At 44.4% G+C, this 18,739-nt stretch overlaps 1 protein-coding gene across 1 annotated transcript in view; it reads left to right on the top strand.

Annotated features, from left to right (window-relative positions):
• The window catches only part of LOC124776853 (alanine and glycine-rich protein-like), a 153,489-nt gene that overhangs the window by 13,692 nt on the left and 121,058 nt on the right, over positions 1–18,739 (top strand). The gene's annotated exons all lie outside the window — the stretch shown is intronic.

Below are 18,739 nucleotides of genomic sequence, written 5' to 3' on the forward strand. Positions count from 1 at the left end.
CCATTAGAACTACTGACGGCCTTGGGAGAGCCAGTCCTGACAAAACTCTACCATCTGGTGAGCAAGAGGTACGAGACAGGCGAAATACCCTCAAACTTCGCCGGCCACGGTGGCCGTGCGGTTCTAGGCACTTCAGTCCGGAACCGCGTTAAGTAGTTCTAAGTTCTCGGGGACTGATGACCTCAGATGTTGAGTCCCATAGTGCTCAGAGCCAACCCTCAGACTTCAAGAAGAATGTAATAATTCCAATCCCAAAGAAAGCAGGTGTTGACAGATGTGAAAATTACCGAACTATTAATAAGTCACCACTGCAAAATACTAACGCGAATTATTTACAGACGAATGGAGAAACTGATAGAAGCCGACCTCGGGGAAGATCAGCTTGGATTCCGCAGAAATGTTGGAACACGTGAGGCAATACTGACCTTACGACTTATCTTACAAGAAAGATTAAGGAAAGGCAAACCTACGTTTCTAGCATTTCTAGACTTAGAGAGAGCTTTTGACAATGTTGACTGGAATACTCTCTTTCAAATTCTAAAGGTGGCAGGGGTAAAATACAGGGAGCGAAAGGCTATTTACAATTTGTACAGAAAGCAGATGGGAGTTATAGGAGTCGAGGGGCATGAAAGGGAAGCAGTGGTTGGGAAGGGAGTGAGACCGGGTTGTAGCCTCTCCCAGATGTTATTCAATCTGTATATTGAGCAAGCAATAAAGGAAACAAAAGAAAAATTCGGAGCAGGTATTAAAATCCATGGAGAAGAAATAAAAACTTTGAGGTTCGCCGATGACATCGTAATTCTGTCAGAGACAGCAAAGGACTTGGAAGAGCAGTTGAACGGAATGCATGGTGTCTTGAAAGGAGGATATAAGATGAACATCAACAAAAGCAAAACGACGATAATGGAATGTGATCGAATTAAGTCGGGTGATGCTTAGGGAATTAGATTAGGAAATGAGACACTTGAAGTAGTAAATGAGTTTTTCTATTTGGGGAGCAAAATAACTGATGATGGTCGAAGTAGAGAGGATATAATATGTAGACTGGCAATGGCAAGGAAAGCGTTTCTGAAGAAGAGAAATTTGTTAACATCGAGTATAGATTTAAGTGTCAGGAAGTCGTTCCTGAAAGTATTTGTATGGAGTGTAGCCATGTATGGAAGTGAAACATGGACGATAAATAGTTTGTACAAGAAGAGAATAGACGCTTTCGAAATGTGGTGCTACAGAAGAATGTTGAAGATTAGGTGGGTAGATCACGTAACTAATGAGGAGGTATTGAATAGGATTGGGGAGAAGAGAAATTTGTGGCACAACTTGATTAGAAGAAGGGATCGGTTGGTAGGACACGTCCTGAGGCATCAAGGGATCACAAATTTAGCATTGGAGGGCAGCGTGGAGGGTAAAAATCGTAGAGGGAGACCAAGAGATGAATACACTAAACAGATTCAGAAGGATGTAGGTTGCAGTAGGTATTGGGGGATGAAGGAGCTTGCACAGGATAGATTAGCATGGACAGCTGCATCAAACCAGTCTCAGGACTGAAGACCACAACAACAACAACAACAACTGATTCTCTAGCAAAGAATGTTACTGTGTCCTGCTACTGGAGAATGATTTTGCAGAAATAAAATATAAACGAGAAGAAAAAACAAAATAAAACTTTAGTGGCAAAGGAAATGTGCCACTTACAACAACAAAATACCATGCAAGTACAAGCGTCTGCTAACAGCAAAAATATGTTAGCGGCCTAAGGGCGAAGGCTATGTAATACTTCGTAACAATAAATTTTCTATGAGCATGACGTCACGACTGTTTACATTACGTTCGTTTGACCAGTTGCCAGCGGGCTCATGCGCATACGCAGTTGACTAGCGTTTATGAGCTGTACCTTCTCCCGCTTCCCGCTGCTGAACTATGGCTGTTAGCTGTTTCGGCAGTAACAGCAAGCAGCTAGATGCTAACGAGAAAAATTTTTCTCGCGTGTCCTTGCTGCCTGATTCGCGCATGCGCAGAGTTGTATAAGTTGTAGTGAGGAGGGGGTTAGTCTCTACGTGACTCGGGTTTGCGTTAAGTGATTTCGCTGTTTCCTGTTCGTTTACAGCTCCCACATCAAATGAAAACAAAACGGATTTCTGTGGCCGGGAGCTAGCAAGTGAATTAAAATTGATTCACATAATTAAGGAGGGCAAAAATTTCCAAGTTATTAGGAGTCAAGCCTTAATCACCTTGCTGAACAATGAAGTTATTTTGGTTAGTTCGCTAAAGAAATTTGGCTTTATTAATCTTTCCACTGAGGTAATCAATTTATTTGAAAGGAAGTGTTTCATTCCACATTATTGGCTAGTTTCTACTATCGCTGAATTTCAAGTGCACGTTTTCATCTTCTGCCATGTGTGGCATTATGCCATAATAAAGAACGAAATATGACAGTTCAGTACTGGTACATCCCAAAAACCACACTGAAAAGCTTAATATCAGATGGGACCTACTTCATTGTGAATCTGGAATGTGTACTTCAAGCCGAATTATGTACTTTAGAATGGTTCACGAAATTCCGATGCTCTTGAAGTATCCTCTGATGTCCTGCTTCTATTATGGCGTAATGTAAGCTCTCTCAGTGCTTTATACATACGAACGTGCAGGCTTCCTACACGAATGCAGCTGCGCACGCGCAATAACGCCTGTTTTCTGGTGCTCTCTGGCAACTGTTATCGAACCTATTTCTAACAATCTCGGGATAGTACTGCGAACGGTGGTTCGAAAAGCGTTACTTTCGAAGTAAATTTCTTTTTACGAAAGATGAATGATGTTACGTGTGAGACAGCGTGATGAATTTCTTAAATGACAGAGCGTTTAAAACTGAACACTTTGAGAGCCAGCAACTTATAAGAATTTCGAGCCCAGAAGACCTGATATTTATGTCATTATTTTAAATTTACTGGCACATTTGTGCCGTGTATCTTGAAGAATAACACACGCAAGAAAGATCAATATTACATGTGAAAGCTTAGCTTCTCTTGTGGCTTATTAATCTTCGGGACCAATATAAATTCTTTTAGCTGTACTATGTACATTAATGTATACCATTAACTTTTCCTCTTTGTGTGTTAGCGCTACGTAACAGTGATCTTCCTATTGGCTGACTATAACACTTGTCCTATGCTCTGAATATCTGCTGTCATCGGCTGGCGAGATCATGTGGCATGAGATACGACTGGCTTACAAAGGACATCGCAATCTCGATTTCAACGCTCCGGAAACTAACGTACTGTGTTTGGTGCAATTCGAATTTATACTTTCGTAATACGAAAATATGCAGCGTGTATGTTGCTGCACATCAGAAGTCTTTCCAAAACTTCTTCCCCCCGTCACTTTTATTATTTTTTTTCAGAAGTTCTTCGCCAGTGTATAAAACGTTAACCATTCAAAGGAGTAATAAGTTATACAGTTCCGAGGGAAAAATCTACAGAAAACGTACTGTCACTTAGCAAGGAAAAAGTGTATTTTCGCCCTGGAAAAAGTATATTTTTTAAACGGGATATTCGGGATTTTTTTTCCTTGTCCACGTATACACGCTGATTACAGGATCGACAGAAAGTCGTTCAGAAGAGGTACTGTTACGTTTCAACATGCAAAGGGCAGAGGGTAAACCGGCGGCCTCGGCAAGATGGCAACTCCACTGCGATAACTCGTCACTAGGTAACAGCGAACGTATATCAAGGCCGCACATATTTGAAAATAACTCCCACCAGGGCAGCAAAGCAGTAACAGAAAGCAGATGCCTTGTAATAAGATACCCTGTAACACGAAATTAACAGCTGTAGGCGTGTTACAAATAAGGAGAAATTACAAGTTTGTGCAGTAATGCGGTAGTCGTCGCAGTACAGGAGCAGTGGGAATCGGAAGGCGCACACAGACGTCTCCGAGTTCACCAGCAGAGCCCCGACGTAACATGTTGAGCGCCAAGCAGCAGTAATCAATCGGCGAGCAACTGACTTAGCTAAGCATGGAACAACAGAAACAATGAGTGTCTTATTCTGTGTCAGATAACAAGAGCAGTCTGGTCTTGTCTCTACTAGTGAACCGAGATTCATATTTCTGAGGAGTTTAAAACGATTCGTTATGTAGTACTCGTCTCTTACAACGCTAAACAATTAAGGGTACAGAATGAAAAATAAGTATTCTTTGTAGGTAAGCTGAACGAGTCATGGAATGTGACGCATCCCTGGTGACTATGGACCAATATTGTTAGAATAAGCGCAACAGTTTGCTGTGACGTAACTGTCTTTTGAAGGAGTTAGGCCAGAGTGACATAAGAGTAAAGCCACTGTAAGACACCTTTCCCAGTGAGGTTGTAAGGAGGCTGTATAGGTTTTTTTATTGGTAACGCCACGTAGCGCTCTATATGAAAATCACTGACTGTGCTGTGTGCAGTCTGAGGCTGGTCGGCATTGTTGCAATAGTCGCTATTGTAGTGTTGGGCAGTTGGCTGTTAACAGCGCGTAGCGTTGCGCAACTGGAGGTGAACCGCCAGCAGTGGTGCATGTGGGGAGAGAGATGGTGGAATTTTGAGAGTGGACGATCTGGACGTATGTCCATCAGAAAGAGTAAATTTGTAATATTGGATATCATGAACTGCTATATATATATACTCCTGGAAATTGAAATAAGAACACCGTGAATTCATTGTCCCAGGAAGGGGAAACTTTATTGACACGTTCCTGGGGTCAGATACATCACATGATCACACTGACAGAACCACAGGCACATAGACACAGGCAACAGAGCATGCACAATGTCGGCACTAGTACAGTGTATACCCACCTTTCGCAGCAATGCAGGCTGCTATTCTCCCATGGAGACGATCGTAGAGATGCTGGATGTAGTCCTGTGGAACGGCTTGCCATGCCATTTCCACCTGGCGCCTCAGTTGGACCAGCGTTCGTGCTGGACGTGCAGACCGCGTGAGACGACGCTTCATCCAGTCCCAAACATGCTCAATGGGGGACAGATCCGGAGATCTTGCTGGCCAGGGTAGTTGACTTACACCTTCTAGAGCACGTTGGGTGGCACGGGATACATGCGGACGTGCATTGTCCTGTTGGAACAGCAAGTTCCCTTGCCGGTCTAGGAATGGTAGAACGATGGGTTCGATGACGGTTTGGATGTACCGTGCACTATTCAGTGTCACCTCGACGATCACCAGTGGTGTACGGCCAGTGTAGGAGATCGCTCCCCACACCATGATGCCGGGTGTTGGCCCTGTGTGCCTCGGTCGTATGCAGTCCTGATTGTGGCGCTCACCTGCACAGCGTCAAACACGCATACGACCATCATTGGCACCAAGGCAGAAGCGACTCTCATCGCTGAAGACGACACGTCTCCATTCGTCCCTCCATTCACGCCTGTCGCGACACCACTGGAGGCGGGCTGCACGATGTTGGGGCGTGAGCGGAATACGGCCTAACGGTGTGCGGGACCGTAGCCCAGCTTCATGGAGACGGTTGCGAATGGTCCTCGCCGATACCCCAGGAGCAACAGTGTCCCTAATTTGCTGGGAAGTGGCGGTGCGGTCCCCTACGGCACTGCGTAGGATCCTACGGTCTTGGCGTGCATCCGTGCGTCGCTGCGGTCCGGTCCCAGGTCGACGGGCACGTGCACCTTCCGCCGACTACTGGCGACAACATCGATGTACTGTGGAGACCTCACGCCCCACGTGTTGAGCAATTCGGCGGTACGTCCACCCGGCCTCCTGCATGCCCACTATACGCCCTCGCTCAAAGTCCGTCAACTGCACATACGGTTCACGTCCACGCTGTCGCGGCATGCTACCAGTGTTAAAGACTGCGATGGAGCTCCGTATGCCACGGCAAACTGGCTGACACTGACGGCGGCGGTGCACAAATGCTGCGCAGCTAGCGCCATTCGACGGCCAACACCGCGGTTAATGGTGTGTCTGCTGTGCCGTGCGTGTGATCATTGCTTGTACAGCAAGTATGGTGGGTCTGACACACCGGTGTCAATGTGTTCTTTTTTCCATTTCCAGGAGTATATATATATATATATATATATATATATATATATATATATATATATATATATATTATGACTTTTGAACACTATTAAGGTAAATACATTGTTTGTTCTCTATCAAAATCTTTCATTTGCTAACTATGCCTATCAGCAGTTAGTGCCTTCAGTAGTTTGAATCTTTTATTTAGCTGGCAGTAGTGGCGCTCGCTGTATTGCAGTAGTTCGAGTAACGAAGTTTTTTTGTGAGATAAGTGATTTGTGAAAAGTATAGGTTATGTTAGTTAGGGCCATTCTTTTGTAGGGATTTTTTAAAGTCAGATTGCGTTGCGCTAAAAATATTGGGTGTCAGTTTAGTGTTGATCAGAATAGGAAAAGAGCGAGATGTCTGAGTACGTTCAGTATTGCTCAGCTGTTTGAAAATCAAATACCGTAGGGGTTTATCAGCACAGTATTTCAATAATTTTTCTAAGGTGACGTTTCATAAGGTATGTATGTGAAGTAAATTTTTTGGACTGTGTAAACAATGTGTGTTAGAAATCCAGAATATTTTCTACCGGGGTGCAGTCCTCTCCGTTACGCTCACCAGACTGAGCAACTGAAGAAGGGTTCTGCTCCCTCTCACTTCACTATCGGTCAGCCCACAATTCACGGTCGTGACATCGTGTCTGCAACTAAGGGGAGACGCGACACACGGTTCTGGCTACCTTCATCTGCACTGATTGATTAATGCTCACGTTACTTTTCTTTTAACACGCTACATAGTTCGCTGGAGTGACTTGCTTAGTTATAGTCCGTGAGACGAGTGATTGGTACTGACAGTTCCGGCGGGCAGACGGCGCTGTTGCCGAACGTGGCTCACAGCACGCGGCGCCCTGTCTGCTACACGCATTCTCTAGCAGCAGAAATAAAAGCGAGACAAAATACAAGTCGTATTGGTACGCGTGAATTTATTTAAAGTTGATGCTTGAAATATATTAACTCGAAAACTGATAAGAGCTATTTAGTACAAGTATCTAAGATGCTGAAACATAATAAAGTTATTTGTTAAACTTCACAACTGAAATGAAAACTATTTTCGCAAGTTGTTGAACATTAGCAGTTTTGGTTTCCATTGTTAAGTATTAGCATTATTAATTTGTTCTACTACAAGCTACAGAATAATTGGTCAGTGTATTAAGAGTTATAATCTGAAGAAAGTACTCACAATATGATGATCTGGTTGTAGATCGATAGGAACTTCCCTCCTTACATTCCTGAATACGTTGTAGTTACTGTAATGGAAAAACACCACTCACATCACTGTCAGAATCTGATTTGACATTGTCTTCCTCAGCACTACTCGAACTATCACTGCTCTCTCCCAGATGTATAATTAAATTTTCGATGCATTCTTCCACAACCCCTTCGGTTTTGGCCGCCTCTCTGATGGCACTTGCAGTGCTGTTTACAATTTTAGCCCACGTCTCGCTTGTCACTTTATTGATAGCTGCTGGAAGGAGAGTTTCCACATCAGAGATCGTGAATTTTTTATTGTTTGCAGCAATGTAATTTTTTATCTGCGCCCACACTCCTTCAATTGCATTGAAGTGACAGTGGTATGGAGGAAGCCGAACGATTTCATGCCCGTGTCTTTTAGCAATCTCGTCAATTACATATGTTGGAAATTGGGGTTTCTTTTGTGCCACAATTTCGAGCAGTTCCGCCTTCCTTAAATCTTCTCTGAAATATACTTTTCGCCGTTTCAACCACTGAATGATATCGTCTTTTTTTGTTGCCAAGGTTGGTGCCTTATCGTGAACAACGGAATGATAAGGCGCATTGTCCATAACAATCACTGATGGACTTCTCAGATTCGTCATAAGCGATGTCTCGAACCATTCTTGAAATACTACACTGTTCATTTCTTCATGGTAATGTCCCGTCTTTTTTGACCGAAACATTTTCAAGCAGGTTGGCACAAAACCTTTCGATGTTCCTGCATGTAAGACAATAATACGCCCTCCTTTGCCAACAGGCACTGCCATTGTCCCCTCGGGCGTTCCATCATTCCAGCCTCTACGTAAAGAATGGCTGGCATTGACCCAAGCTTCATCTAACCACACTATACTTTCGAATTCCACACCCATGACCCAGCGCAGAAATCTGCACCGCCATGCAACTACATCTGTCCTTTCCATTAATATTTCGCGTCCGTTAAACAGTGAATAGCTGAAGCCTATGTCTTTCAACACTGTACGCAATGAAAATTTGCTCCCTTTAAAAAGATCGTCTTTCTGAAGCGACACCTGTAATTTAGATAGAGTGAGATGTTCCCTTCTCTTATAATAGCTGTATATATGACGACGAATAGCGTCTTTCTGAAAATCGTCCAAAGCTGTCACCTGCTTATTTCTCGGTCGCTTCTTTCGTGGTGTGTGCAGCTTTGTTGTGCCACTCTCGTCACAATCTACACTATACTGTTCTTTCCCTATCTTTACAACAGCGTTCTTACTTATTTTCAATGCTGCTGCAGTTCTCTTCACAACCTGAACAACAGGAATTAAGGGCCCACCTTTGTCCTTTTCTTTCTCAAAGTAATCCCTCACAGAGCACACGAATTCACGGGCCTGGGTGTGTAGCACACTTTTCTTCCTCCGTTTCACTTCTTGTGTTGGGCTGGTACTACCCGCCGCACTAGACATTGTTTACAACGAAACATAAACAAAGAAACACTAAAAACAACAAAAACGAAATAAACTGCGAATTCAACTTCAGACAAACGACGAACGACCGCACCGCCTGCACGCGAGACACTGGTAAGTTTCATAAGCGCGCGCGACCGGGTTTCAGAGCGGCAACGTGGCCCTTGCTACCCGCTCAAAGTCAGGCCGTCATTGGCTGCCTGCCTGCGGTCGCTAGGCAACGGAAAGACGCTACCGAGCTGTCAATACCAAAGACTCGTCTCCCAGACTATAGTGTCAGATTACGACGCAGAGGTGTCAGGTATTTTATCGCAAATAAACAAGCTATCCTGTCCCAGAAAAAACAGAGTATCGAATACGTGCAAGTTATCTAATGGAACCCGTTTACATACTGCAACAATTTCTTGAGTGACCAGAATAGACAGAAATCTGCATGACGCGGCAAGTTAAGAGCGAGATGTGAAGCAGAGGGCGGGAGGCAGCGCGCAGCTGCCGAAATTGTGGGAGTGCCGAAACAAAAGGTGCCTGAGTCAGAGCGCACACACGGCGTGTGGCGGGCCACTTGACGTTTTAAGATGTTCGCCCGCCCGCCTGGAAACAAACAAGAGGGCAAACAAATAAATAACCCGGCCGCCGCTTCCCGCTGCCGCTGGCTGGCCCTCCGCCACCGCGCGGCTCCGCGACGCGCCCCGCCCCGCCTTGCCGTTTAGCGCTGCTCCTGGTGGTCAGCACCCACTTCCGCGGTGCGCTCTGCAGACGAGCTACCAAGAATATCGCCAGACAGGCCCGAGGCTCGTCACTGAGCTGTATTCTGTTTACTTTCCGGCACTGCTAGCAAATAATGGTTTGTGTGATAAATAATAAAAGTGTGCCCTGGCTAAGTTACGTACACGATAGAAAAATAGTAGTGTCTCGTGAAAGCTCGAATGATATACACTATTGGCCATTAAAATTGCTACACCAAGAAGACATGCAGATGATAAACGGGTATTCATTGGACAAATATATTATACTTGAACTGACATGTGATTACATTTTCACGCAATTTGGGTGCTTAGATCCTGAGAAATCACTACCCAGAACAACCATCTCTGGCCGTAATAAAGGCCTTGATACACCTGGGCATTGAGTCAAACAGAGCTAGGATGGCGTGTACAGGTACAGCTGCCCATGCAGCTTCAACACGATACCACAGTTCATCAAGAGTAGTGACTGGCGTATTGTGACGAGCCAGTTGCTGGGCCACCATTGACCAGATGTTTTTAGTTGGTGAGAGATCTGGAGAATGTGCTGGCGAGGGCAGCAGTCGAACATTTTCTGTACCCAGGAAGGCCCGTACAGGACCTGCAACGTGCGGTCGTGCATTATACTGCTGAAGTGTAGCGTTTCGCTGGGATCTAATGAAGGGTAGAGCCACGGGTTGTAACACATCTGGAATGTAACGTCCACTGTTCAAAGTGCCGTCAATGCGAACAAGAAGTGACCGAGACGTGTAACCAATGGCACCCCATACCATCACGCCGGGTGATACGCCAGTATGGCGATGACGAATACACGCTTCCAATGTACGTTCACCACGATGTCGCCAAACACGGATGCGACCATCATGATGCTGTAAACAGAACCTGGATTCATCCGAAAAAATGACGTTTTGTCAATCGTGCACCCAGGTTTGTCGTTCAGTACACCATCGCAGGCGCTCCTGTCTGTGATGCAGGGTTAAGGGTAACCGCAGCCATGGTCTCCGAGTTGATAGTCCAAACTGCTACAAACGTCGTCTAACTGTGCAGATGGTTGTTGCCTTGCAAACGTCCCCATCTGTTGACTCAGGGATCGAGACGTGGGTGCAGGATCCGTTGCAGCCATGCGGATAAGATGCCTGTCATCTCGACTGCTAGTGATACGAGGCCATTGGGATCCAGCACGGCGTTCCGTATTACCCTCCTGAACCCACCGATTCCATATTCTGCTAACAGTCATTGCATCTCGACCAACGAAAGCAGCAATGTCGCGATACGATAAACTGCAATCGCGATAGGCTACAATCCGACCTTTATCAAAGTCGGAAACGTGATGGTACGCATTTCTCCTCCTTACACGAGGCATCACAACACCGTTTCACCAGGCAACGCCGGTCATCCAACTGCTGTTTGTGTATGAGAAATCGGTTGGAAAGTTTCCTCATGTCAGCACGTTGCAGGTGTCCACTCCGGCGCCAACCTTGTGTGAATGCTCTGAAAAGCAAATCATTTGCATATCACAGCATCTTCTTCCTGTCGGTTAAATTTCGCGTCTGTAGCACGTCATCTTCGTGGTGCAGCAATTTTAATGGACAGTAGTGTAAGAACATTCTTTCAGTACGAGGGTATCACAGACGTGCGTATTTCCATATATATATAAACCTTAGCTGTTATTAAAAAGTTCCGCTTGACAACTTTACGCCTCCTTTGTTTCAGACTAATGCAGTGTTCTCGTTCAAATAATATGATACACTGAGCAGACAAAAGTCAAGGGGTACCTTCTAATATCGTGTCGAACGTTTTTGCCTGTCAGTGTAGCAGCGCAAAGTGGCGTGGATTCAAGTCGTTAGAAGTCCCCTGCAGAAATATTGAGCCATGCTGTCTCTATAGTCGCCCATAAACGCGAAACAGTAGCCGGTGTAGGGTGTCGTGCACGAACTGACCTCTGGATCATGTCCCATAAATGTTCGACGAGATTCATGCCAGGCCATCTGGGTGGCCAACTCATATGCGCTAATTGTCCAGATCGTTCGCCAAACCAATCGCGAATAATTGTGGCCCGGTGACATTATATCGTTGTTTGAGAAAATGAAATTCAATAATGGCCTCCAATGGTCTTCAGGTAGCCGAAAATAACCATTATCAATCAATTACAGGTTCAATTGGACCAGAGGACTCTGTCCGTTCCATGTAAACACAGCCCACACCATTATGGAACCACCAGTTTGCACAGTACCTTGTTGAAATCTTGAGTCCATAGCTTCGTGTGGTCTGTGCCACACTCGAACCCTGCAATCGGCGCTTACCAACTGAAATCGGAACTCATCTGACAAGGACACGGTTTTCCAGTCGCCTAGGGTCGAACCGATATGGTCACGAGCCAGAGAGGCGCTGCGGGCTATGTCATGCTGTTAGCAGAGGCTTTCACGTCAGTCGTCTATTTCCACGCCACATTTAGCCACAGCGTTTTAACTTATACATTCGTAGTACATCTCCCATTGATTTCTATGGTTATTTCTCGCAGCGTTGCATGTCTGTAGCACTGGCTCCTCTACGCGAATGCCGGCTGGTGTGGACGAGCGGTTCTACGCGCTAGTCTGGAACCGCGCGACCGCTTCGGTCGCAGGTTCGGATTCTGCCTCGGGCATGGATGTGTGTGATGGCTTTAGGTTAGTTAGGTTTAAGTAGTTTTAAGTTCTAGGGGACTGATGACCTCAGATACTAAGTCCCATAGTGCTCAGAGCCATTTGAACCATTTTCCACGCGAATGCCGTTGGTCTCAGTCCTTAAGTGATGGACGTCGGCTACTGCGTTGTCTGTGGTGAGAGATAATGCCTGAAATTGGGTATTCTCGACGTACTCTTGACGCTGTGGATTTCGAAATATTGAATTCCATACCGATTTCCGAAATGCAATTTCCCATGCGTCTAGCTCCAACTAGCACTCCGTTTTCAAGACCTATTAATTTTCGTCATGCAGCCAACATCTCATCAGAAACCCTTTCACATGAATCACCTGAGTATAAATGACAGCTTCGCGAATGCACTGCCCTTTTACACCCTGCGTACGTGATACTATTGTCATCTGTATATGAACGCCACCCAATGACTTTTGTGACTTCATGCATCGCATCGCTGTCAGATGCTTGAACATTTCGTAGATACTGCATGCATTTTAACGTTTCACGACAGCTTGCAAAAACCACATAACGCAAGCTCCAATAAATTGATAATGTAAAATGTCTAGGATTAAAAACATGATCCAATCACGTTAATGCGAGCACTTCATACGTTCCACGCCAACGTGCAATAACCATTAACAGATGGGAGATGGCAGCACTAAAGGGTTTCAGGGGGAACGCGGAAAAGAGTGTTGTCGTCGTAATGCAGAAACGGAGCAGTTTAGCTGACGTCTAAAACGGATTAGTGTGGAAGCATTTCCGAAACGGCAGTGTGTGCAAACTATTCGCGTGCCGTCATGGCAAAATGGCGCTATCCAAAGTGTGTGTGGCACGGGCCATACGTGGCAGGGCTGCACGGCGGCCGCGGAGATGTGCACGAGTGATTATTTAGTGAACGTTGCTGTGTATAGGCCTCCAGCAGAAGCCGTCTAGTTCATGCAACCATGCAACCGTGCTCACTGCAATTCATCGGCGACGAAGGCTGGAATTTGCACGCCAATATAGCAAGAGGACGTCCACTAAGTGGTGACAAGTGGTCTTTTCAGAAGAATCATGTTTTATGCTCCCTCGCACAGATGGTGGTTGGCGTGTACACCGTGAAACGTCTGAAAGCAAACTAGGAGAGAGCGTTATGATCTGGGGAAAGTTTTCAAGGCATTCCCTGGGTAGTTTCGTTATTCTGGAAGACACTGAAGATCAACGTAAATATGCGTCTATCCTTGAGGACCATATCCACCCTAAATGCATTTTGTTTTCGTTGGCATCTACGAGCAGGGCTGTGCAACGTGTCGCAGTTTACCTGGGTCGTTCGAAGAGCACCAGGATCAGTTTACCTCAGTCCTCTGGCCAAAAAAACTTCTCGGATTTTAACTCAATCGAGAATTTGCGGAACCAGCTTGATCGGGCTGTTCGTGCGATGGATCCTCAACAGACAACCTTAGCGCAGCCTGCTACGGCACTCGAGTTGGCATGGCTCCACATCCTTGTCAATACCTTCCAGACTCTCTTCCTGCACGTCTCGCAGCCGTGCAGGCTACAAAAGCTGACAATTCAGCCTTTGGACAGGCGGTCACATCGATGTGAGTGGACAGTGTTTCTCGATGGAGTACTTCATTGTTAATCATAACCTAGTGCATTCTTGTGCTTTTATTACATCCACATGTTTCGCATGCATTTTTCTGCAAGAAGAAATCTTTTGCGCGTTGCACTTGAAGTCTGTTCCATTTAACAGGAATGACGGACTGCCTGTTTCAATGTGCTCTCTGTATCTCTTGCGTAGAAAAATGTCATGTAATTTTAGCGCCATCACCTAGACTGAAGAATTTTTTAAAAAGGAGTTCACTTTCAGGAGAACTGAACTATTTAAAGATTCTGTACCTCACTGGGATACCTAGACACGTGGACAGCCCCTAAAGGCGGAAAAATCAGCAATGATCAACGGCATGAGGATGCTGAAGGCAATGGAAACCACTGCATTAAAGACACAAAACATGTATCCACAGGACATGTGACCGGTAATTGAAAAAGTGTCATAATTATCTCTCCATTGGCAAAAGATTTCGGAATAGTTCCCTATTCGGATCTGCGGGAGCGAACCGCCAAGGAGGAGGTGACTACGAGAAGAAGGATAACCGTTCTACGAGTCGGAGCGTGGAATGGCCGACACTTGAACGTGGTAGGGAAGCTAGAAAATCTGAAAACGGAAATAAAAAGGCTCAACCTAGGTCAGTGACGTGAAATGGAAAGAAGACAAGGTTCAAATGGCTCTGAGCACTATGGGACTTAACATCTGAGGTCATCAGTCCCCTAGAACTTAGAACTACTTAAACCTAAGTAACCTAAGAACATCACATACATCCATGCCCGAGGAAGGATTCGAACTTGCTACCGTAGCAGTCGCGCGGTTTCGGACTGAAGCGCCTAGAACCGCTCGGCCACTGCAGCCGGCGAAAGAAGACAAGGATTTCTGGTCAGATAGGATAATATCCATAGCAGCAGAAAATAGTATACCGAGAGTAGGATTCGTTGTGAATAGGAAGGTAGCGCAGAGAGTGTGTTACTGCGAACAGATCAGTGATAGGGTATTTCTTATTAGAATCAACAGCAAATCGACAAGGATAGTTCAGGTATATGTGCCGACGTCGCAAGCTGGGGAGGAAGAGGTAGAGAAAGTATATGAGGATATTGAAGAGGTAGTACAGTACGTAAAGGGAGATGAAAATACAATGGTCATGGGAGACTGGAACGCAGTTGTAGGAAAGGGAATAGAAGAAATGGTTACAGGAGGTTGGGACAAAGTATGAGAGAGGAGAAAGACTAATTGAGTTATGTAATAAATTTCAGCTAGTAATAGCGAATACTCTGATCAAGAATCACAAGAGGAGAAGGTGTACTTGGATGGCACTGAAGGATTTCAGTTAGATTACATCACGGTGAGAAAGAGATTGCAAAATCAGATACTGAACTGTAAGGTTACCCAGGAGCAGATACAGACTTAGATCACAGTGCAGTAACTGACGAAGAGTGGGCTGAAGTTAAAGTGATTAGTCAGGAAGAATCAATACGCAAAGAAGTGGAATACAGAAGTACTAAGGGATGACAAGGTACTCTTAAAGTTCCCTAAGGCTATAGAGACAGCAAAAAGGAATAGCTCAGTAGGCAGTACAATTGAAGAGGAATGGACATCTCTAAAAAGGGCAGTCACAGAAGTTGGAAAGAAGAACATAGACACAAAGAAGGTAACTGCGAAGAAACCATGGGTATCCAGTAGATCGATGAAACAAGGAAGTATAAAAACGTGCGGAGAAATTCAGAAATAAAGAAATACAAATTGCTGAGGAATGAAATAAATAGGAAGTGCAGGAACCTAAGATGAAATGGTTGCATAAAAAATGTGAAGAATTCGGAAAGGAATTGATTGTCGGAAGGATTGACTCAGCATACAGAAAAGTCAAAACAACCCTTGATGACGTTGGAGGAAGGGTGGTAACATTAAGAGTGCAACGGGAATTCCACTGTTAAATGCTAAGGAGGAAGCGGATAGATGGAAACAGTACATTGAAGGCCTCTATGAGGGGGAAGATTTTTCTGATGTGGCAGAAGAGGATACAGGAGTCGATTTAGAAGAGACAGAGTATCCAGTATTAGAAGCAGAATTTCAGAGATAGATAACATTCCATCAGAATTTCTAAAATCATCAGGGGAATTGACAACAAAACAGCTATTCACGTTGGTGCGTGAATGTATGAGTCTGGTGACATACCACCCGATTTTCGGAAGAGTATCAACCACACAACTCAGAAGAAGGCGAGAGCTGACAAGTGCGGGTTCTAGGTGCTCAGTCCGGAACCGCGGGACTGCTACGGTCGCAGGTTCGAATCCTGCCTCGGGCATAGATGTGTGTGATGTCCTTAGGTTAGTTAGGTTCAAGTAGTTATAAGTTCTAGGGGACTGATGACCACAGATGTTAAGTCCCATAGTGCTCAGAGCCATTTGAACCATTTGACAAGTGCGAGAATTATTGCACAATCAGCTTAAAACCTCATGTATCGAAGTTCATGACAACAATAATATACAAAAGAATGGAAACGAAAATTGAGGATTTACTAGATGAGGATCAGTTTGGTTTTAGTAAAGGTAAAGGCATCAGAGAGGCAATTCTGACGTTGCGGTTGATAATGGGAGCAAGACTAATGAAAAACCAAGACACGTTCATAGGATCTGTCGACCTGCAAAAAGCCTTCGACAACGTAAATTGGTGCAAAATATTCGAAATTCTGAGAGGAATAGGGTTAAACTGTAGGGAGAGGCGGGTAATATACAATATGTACAAGAGCCACGAGGGAATAATAAGAGTGGACGACCAAGAACGAAGCTCTCGGATTAAAAAGGGTGTAAGCGACGTAGTCTTTCTCCTCTACTATTCAGCCTATACATCGAAGAAGCAATGATGGAAATAAAAGAAAGGTTCGAGAGTGGAACTAAAATTCAAGGTTAAAGGATGTCAATGATACAATTCGCTGATGACATCACTATCCTGAGTGAAAGTGAAGAAGAATTATAGGATCTGCTGAATGGAATGAACAGTCTAATGAGTACAGAACATGGACTGAGAGTAAACTGTAGAAAGACGAAAGCAATGAGAAGTAGTAGAAATGAGAACAGCGAGAAACTTGACATCAGGATTGATGGTCACGAAGTAGATGGATGAACTACTCAGTGAACAAAATAATCAATGATGGACGGAACAAGGAGGACACCAGAAGCAGACCGACATTGGCAAAAATGGCATTCCTAGCAAGAGAGGTCTACTAGTATCATACATAGGCTTTCATTTGAGGAAGAAATTTCTGTTTGGAGTGCAGTATTGTATGATAGCTAAACATGGACTGTGGGAAAACCGGAAGAGAAGAGAATAGAAGCATTTGAGACGTGGTGCTAAAGACGAATGTTGAAATTTTGGTATACTGATAATGTAAGGAATGAGAAGGTTCTGAGCAGAATTGGAGAGGAAAGAAATATGTGCAAAAGACCAACAATGGGGAGGGACAGGATGATAGGACATCAGGAAATTACTTCCACGGTACTGGAGGGAGCTGCAGAGGTCAAAAACTGTAAAAGAAGACTGAGATTGGAATACATCCAGCAAATAATTGAGGAAGTAGGTTGGAAGCACTACTCTGAGATGAAGAGTTTAGCACAAAAGAATATCGTTGCGGGCCGCATCAAACCACTCAGAAGACTAATGACTTATATGAGCACTTTGTTGTCCATCCGTCTGTCTGTCTGTTAATGATTTTTTTTTCTAGAACGGGGAGACGTGCCAAGTTCAAATTTATGCCATATACTACGGTATATCGTCCCTTGGCGGTGTACAAAAATGAAACTTCTAAGCCAATGCAATCAAAAAATACAGTCATTCATGCAACATATTTTGATATTAGCAAATTCGTTCACCCAAACTTATAGGGCGCTTCCCGTTGGCATGAAAGTTGGCATGAAGCAATGTTTAACAGTAAACCTAAAGGGAAAAAAAATCTGAAAATTTTTAGTTTGTAATTATCTCACACGACAAAAAAAAATTCCCTGTCATATGTTATTTGATTGTCTGTCTGTCTGTCTGTCTGTCGTGTGTTAAGACCTGTTTCTCTCAGGAACGGGCAGACGTATCAAGCTGAAATTTGTCTCACACACTTAGGGTCTGTGGACTGTTGGCTGTGCAAAAAAGCAATCAATATATAGAGCCATATGTTTTGATACCCGTAAACTAACTCATCAAAGCCTATGTGGTGTTTCCTGTTGGTCAGAATCATGAAATTTGGCAAGAAGCAACGTTTCATAGTACAACTAAATAAAAAAATACGAAAATTATTACTTTGTTGTTATTCCACATAGAACAATTTCTTTTTGTCTGTATTATCGGACAGTCTGTCTGTCTGTCGTTTAGGACCGCTTTTTCTCATTAACCGGTAGATGATGTGGTCTGTGTCGATTTACAGAGTAAAAAATTTAAGACAGTCGCTGCAATCAAAAGACACGGCCATTTACGTCACATATTTTCATAGTCGCAATCTCACTCGTCAAAACGTATAGGGTACTTCCAGTTGACATACGAGTAGAATCATGAAGTTTGGCAATCAGCAACCTTTCTCAGTGAAAGCAAAACAACAAATACGAATATCGTTAATTTGTAATTATACTATACGAAAAAATATTTTGTTTGTCGTTTCTCATCCGTCTAGCCGGCCGTTGTGACCTAGTGGTTCTAGGCGCTTCAGTCTGGAACCGAGCGACCGCTACGGTCGCAGGTTAGAATTCTGCTTCGGGCATAGATGTGTGTGATGTCCTTAGGTTACTTAGGTTTAAGTAGTTCTAAGTTCTAGGGCACTGATGACCTCAGATTTTAAGTCCCATAGTGCCCAGAACCATTTGAACCATTTGTTATCCGCTTACTTGTCTGTCTGTCTTAACACCCCTTGTTTCTCAGGAACGGGTACACTTACGATGTTGAACTTTATGTCACACACTAAGGTCTATGGTCCCTTGGCAGTGAAAAACATTTATGCCGTTTTGTCACATATTTTGCTGTCTTGCCAGTATCG

Source organism: Schistocerca piceifrons, chromosome 1 (assembly GCF_021461385.2).
Source record: "Schistocerca piceifrons isolate TAMUIC-IGC-003096 chromosome 1, iqSchPice1.1, whole genome shotgun sequence".
NCBI lineage: Eukaryota > Metazoa > Arthropoda > Insecta > Orthoptera > Acrididae > Schistocerca > Schistocerca piceifrons.